Below are 6,185 nucleotides of genomic sequence, written 5' to 3'. Positions count from 1 at the left end.
TATATATCCTCCACATTGACTCTGTACTGGTACCCCCTGTATATAGCCTCCACACTGACTCTGTACCGGTACCCCCTGTATATATCCTCCACATTGACTCTGTACTGGTACCCCCTGTATATAGCCTCCACATTGACTCTGTACCGGTACCTCCTGTATATAGCCTCCACATTGACTCTGTACCGGTACCCCCTGTATATAGCCTCCACATTGACTCTGTACCGGTACCTCCTGTATATAGCCTCCACATTGACTCTGTACTGGTACCCCCCTGTATATAGCCTCCACATTGACTCTGTACCGGTACCCCCTGTATATAGCCTCCACATTGACTCTGTACCGGTACCCCCTGTATATAGCCTCCACACTGACTCTGTACCTGTACCCCCTGAGTATAGCCTCCACATTGACTCTGTACCGGTACCCCCCTGTATATAGCCTCCACATTGACTCTGTACCGGTACCCCCTGTATATAGCCTCCACATTGACTCTGTACTGGTACCCCCTGTATATATCCTCCACATTGACTCTGTACTGGTACCCCCTGTATATAGCCTCCACATTGACTCTGTACTGGTACCCCCTGTATATAGCCTCCACATTGACTCTGTACTGGTACCCCCTGTATATAGCCTCCACATTGACTCTGTATCGGTACCCCCTGTATATAGCCACCACATTGACTCTGTACCGGTACCCCCTGTATATAGCCTCCACATTGACTCTGTACTGGTACCCCCTGTATATAGCCTCCACACTGACTCTGTACCGGTACCCCCTGTATATATCCTCCACATTGACTCTGTACTGGTACCCCCTGTATATAGCCTCCACACTGACTCTGTACCGGTACCCCCTGTATATATCCTCCACATTGACTCTGTACTGGTACCCCCTGTATATAGCCTCCACATTGACTCTGTACCGGTACCTCCTGTATATAGCCTCCACATTGACTCTGTACCGGTACCCCCTGTATATAGCCTCCACATTGACTCTGTACCGGTACCTCCTGTATATAGCCTCCACATTGACTCTGTACTGGTACCCCCCTGTATATAGCCTCCACATTGACTCTGTACCGGTACCCCCTGTATATAGCCTCCACATTGACTATGTACCGGTACCCCCTGTATATAGCCTCCACACTGACTCTGTACCTGTACCCCCTGAGTATAGCCTCCACATTGACTCTGTACCGGTACCCCCCTGTATATAGCCTCCACATTGACTCTGTACCGGTACCCCCTGTATATAGCCTCCACATTGACTCTGTACTGGTACCCCCTGTATATATCCTCCACATTGACTCTGTACTGGTACCCCCTGTATATAGCCTCCACATTGACTCTGTACTGGTACCCCCTGTATATAGCCTCCACATTGACTCTGTACTGGTACCCCCTGTATATAGCCTCCACATTGACTCTGTATCGGTACCCCCTGTATATAGCCACCACATTGACTCTGTACCGGTACCCCCTGTATATAGCCTCCACATTGACTCTGTACCGGTACCCCCTGTATATAGCCTCCACATTGACTCTGTACCGGTACCCCCCTGTATATAGCCTCCACATTGACTCAGTACCGGTACCCCCTGTATATAGCCTCCACATTGACTCTGTACCGGTACCCCCTGTAAATAGCCTCCACATTGACTTTGTACCGTAATACCCTGTATATAGCCTCCACATTGACTCTGTACCGTAATACCCTGTATATATCCTCCACATTGACTCTGTACCGGTACCCCCTGTATATAGCCTCCACATTGACTCTGTACCGTAACACCCTGTATATAGCCTCCACATTGACTCTGTACCGTAATACCCTGTATATAGCCTCCACATGGACTCTGTACCGTAATACCCTGTATATATCCTCCACATGGACTCTGTACCGTAACACCCTGTATATAGCCTCCACATTGACTCTGTACCGTAATACCCTGTATATAGCCTCCACATGGACTCTGTACCGTAATACCCTGTATACAGCCTCACTATTGTTATTTTACTGCTACTCTTTAAATATTTGTTACTTTTATTTCTTTATTTTTTTAGCAGTCTTTTCTTAAAACTGCATTGTTGGTTAAGGGCTTGTAAGTAAGCATTTCACTGTAAGGTCTACTACACCTGTTGTATTCAGCATTTCACTGTAAGGTCTACTACACCTGTTGTATTCAGCATTTCACTGTAAGGTCTACTACACCTGTTGTATTCAGCATTTCACTGTGAGGTCTACTACACCTGTTGTATTCAGCATTTCACTGTAAGGTCTACTACACCTGTTGTATTTGGCGCATGTGACAAATAAAATGTGACTTGATTTGATACTAAATGTATGAGTTATACAATAAACACTATGCTAACACTCGTATTCAAACCCATAGCCACACAGATGTCCAATACATGTGTATTGTCCAATTACAGCCTTTACAGGCATTGTCTCCAGGGGAACAGCCATGACCCCGGGCTGGTTAGCCGTGAGAGAAAACACGTGTTTCCTGTCAAACGATTAAACCCAGTGAGGGAGCAGACTGTGCTCAGTGTCTGGTAGATAGGTGGATATGTTTCACAGTGTCAGGTACATAGGTTTCACAGTGTCAGGTAGATAGGTTTCACAGTGTCAGGTAGATAGGTTTCACAGTGTCAGGTGGATATGTTTCACAGTGTCAGGTACATAGGTTTCACAGTGTCAGGTAGATAGGTTTCACAGTGTCAGGTAGATAGGTTTCACAGCGTCAGGTGGATAGGTTTCACAGTGTCAGGTGGATAGGTTTCACAGTGTCAGGTGGATAGGTTTCACAGTGTCAGGTGGATAGGTTTCACAGTGTCAGGTGGATAGGTTTCACAGCATCAGGTAGATAGGTTTCACAGTGTCAGGTAGATAGGTTTCACAGCGTCAGGTGGATAGGTTTCACAGTGTCAGGTGGATAGGTTTCACAGTGTAAGGTGGATAGGTTTCACAGCGTGTATTGTGGTGGAGATGTATCGCTGCGCCTTATTGGAAGAAGGTTTGTGTCTTGTCGCATAGTGCTAGGCCAAATCATTCTGTGCAGAGATATGGTCCATGAGACATGGTCCATTGTCATTGAAACGTTTCGATGATATCTAAGCGATATACAAATTGAGAACCCCAGAGTTATCTTTACGTATATCATACAATCTATACCTTACAGTCTCACAGAGCCGGGCAACCATGTATACATTGTTGTTGAATAGCAATCAATCCGACCTTATGTTGTTACAAGTGAATAGAGGAGAAAAAACTCAACGTTTGAAAAAAATGATCTATTGATCTTTAATTAATTTAGATTTGATTAGCACGAGGTAATTTGTTCAGGTCAAACGGTTCAGTCTGTTACAGAGGTGTTACATGATAGATTTATCGACCTCTGGCCAGTCTCAGAAATGCTGTTTGAGGTCGGAGACACTAAGCATTATTTTGTACCTCTAGCATTATTTATTCATTGTTTTCATACAGTAGTCTAAGGTACATGACAGGTTTGTAATCTCCTGATAGCTATCAGATTGCTGTCCAGTGTCCACCACTCCCTGAGTCAATAGTCTCCCCTGTCCACTCTACACTCTGAAGAATCCCCCATTGGTGCCAGCTCCAGCAGTCAATAGTCTCCCCTGTCCACTCTACACTCTGAAGAATCCCCCATTGGTGCCAGCTCCAGCAGTCAATAGTCTCCCCTGTCCACTCTACACTCTGGAGAATCCTCCATTGATATACTAACAAGCAACAAGAGGAACTGGAGATGGAGGAGACCGATTGATTAAATAAAATACAATACAATTGTATTCGTCTCATGCTTTGTAAACAACAGGTGTAGACTAACAGTGAAATGCTTACTCACGGGCCCTTCCCAACAACGCAGAGAGAAAGAAAATAGAGAAATAATAGAAAAGTAAAAACAAGTAATAATAAAAGTAATAATTGATACACAATGAGTAAAGATAACTTGGCTATATACACGGGGATCCAGTACGGAGTAGATTTGCAGGGGTACGAGATCATTGGGGTAGATATGTACATTTAACTAGGAATAAAGTGCCAGATAAAGAACAGCAGCAGTGTGATGAGTTAAAGAACATTTCGTGCGAAAAGGGCCAATGCAGATATTCCAGGTATCTATTTGGTTAACTATTTAGCTAATTATTTAGCAGTCTTATGGCTCGGGGTAGTAGCTGTTCAGTGCCCTGTTGGTTCCAGACTGCATCGGTACTGCTTGCGGTGCATTAGCAGAGAGAACAGTCTATGACTTGGGAGTCGTCTTTGACAGGGACCTAGGCTTTCTTGGGCACAGAGACTATGGTGGTCTGCTGGAAACATGTAGGTATTACAGACTGAGTCAGAGAGAGGTTGAAAATATCAGCAAAGATACTTGCCAGCTGGTCAGCGCATGCTCTGAGTGCGTGTCCTGGTAATCCGTCTGGCCCTCCGGCCTTGTGAATGTTAACCTGTTTAAAGGTCTTACTCACATCGGCTGTGAAAAGCGTGATCCCACAGTTGTCCGTAACAGCTGGTGCTCTCATGCATGGTTCAGTGTTGCTTGCCTCGAAGCGAGCCGCAGAAGGCATTTAGCTTGTCTGTCAGGCTCACATCACTGGGCAGCTCCTGGTTGGGTTTCTTTATGTAATCTGTGATATTTTACAAGCCCTGCCACATCCGACAAGCGTCAGAGCCGGTGTAGTAGGATTCAATCGAAGGGCATAGTGGGATTTCTTATAAGCATCAGGATTAGTGTCCCACTCCTTGAAAGTAGGAGCTCTGGCCTTTAGCTCGGTGCGGATGTTGCCTGTAATCCATGGCTTCTGGTTGGGATATGTACGTACGTACGGTCACTATGGGGACGACGTAATCGATGCACTCACTAATGAAGCCGGTGACTGATGTGGTAAACTCCTCAATGCCATCGGATGAATCCCGGAACATATTCCAGTCTGCGCTAGCGAAATGTTCCTGTAGCTTAGCAACCGCTTCATCTGACCTATTCCGTATTGACCTATTCCGTTTTGTCACTGGTACTTCCTGTTTGAGTTTTTGCTTGTCAGGAGGAATCAGGAGGATAGAGTTATGATCAGATTTTCCAAATGGAGGGCGACAGAGAGCTTTGTACGCATCTCTGTGTGTGGAGTTAAGGCGATCTAAAGCTTTTTCAGCTGTCGTTGCACACTGGTAGAAATGTGGTAAGACAGATTTCAGTTTTCCTGCATTAAAATCCCCGGCCATTAGGAAAGCCACCTCTACATGAGCGTTTCTTGTTTGCTTATACAGCTTGTTGAGTGTGGTCTTAGTGCCAGAATTGGTTTGTGGTGAAGATTAGAAAATATATTTTTTTAAAGATTCTAACAGGTGGTTAACCACAAACAGTTCAGCTTTTCCTCAGACTAATATGTCTTTCACTCAGACTAATGTCTTAACCTCAGACTAATATGTCTTTCCCTCAGACTAATGTGTCTTTCCCTCAGACTAATATGTCTTTCCCTCAGACTAATGTGTCTTTCCCTCAGACTAATGTGTCTTTCCCTCAGACTAATATGTCTTTCCCTCAGACTAATATGTCTTTCCCTCAGACTAATGTGTCTTTCCCTCAGACTAATATGTCTTTCCCTCAGACTAATATGTCTTTCCCTCAGACTAATGTGTCTTTCCCTCAGACTAATGTGTCTTTCCCTCAGACTAATATGTCTTTCCCTCAGACTAATGTGTCTTTCCCTCAGACTAATGTGTCTTTCCCTCAGACTAATATGTCTTTCCCTCAGACTAATGTGTCTTTCCCTCAGACTAATGTGTCTTTCCCTCAGACTAATATGTATTTCCCTCAGACTAATATGTCTTTCCCTCAGACTAATGTGTCTTTCCCTCAGACTAATGTGTCTTTCCCTCAGACTAATGTGTCTTTCCCTCAGACTAATGTGTCTTTCCCTCAGACTAATATGTCTTTCCCTCAGACTAATATGTCTTTCCCTCAGACTAATGTGTCTTTCCCTCAGACTAATGTGTCTTTCCCTCAGACTAATGTGTCTTTCCCTCAGACTAATATGTCTTTCCCTCAGACTAATGTGTCTTTCCCTCAGACTAATATGTCTTTCCCTCAGACTAATGTGTCTTTCCCTCAGACTAATGTGTCTTTCCCCCAGACTAATATGTCTTTCCCTCAGACTAATGT

Source organism: Oncorhynchus mykiss, chromosome 4, assembly GCF_057628025.1.
Source record: "Oncorhynchus mykiss isolate SJ-2025 chromosome 4, ASM5762802v1, whole genome shotgun sequence".
NCBI classification, from domain to species: domain Eukaryota; kingdom Metazoa; phylum Chordata; class Actinopteri; order Salmoniformes; family Salmonidae; genus Oncorhynchus; species Oncorhynchus mykiss.
The sequence above is the reverse complement of the archived record's forward strand: the minus strand, read 5'-3'. Positions refer to the sequence as shown.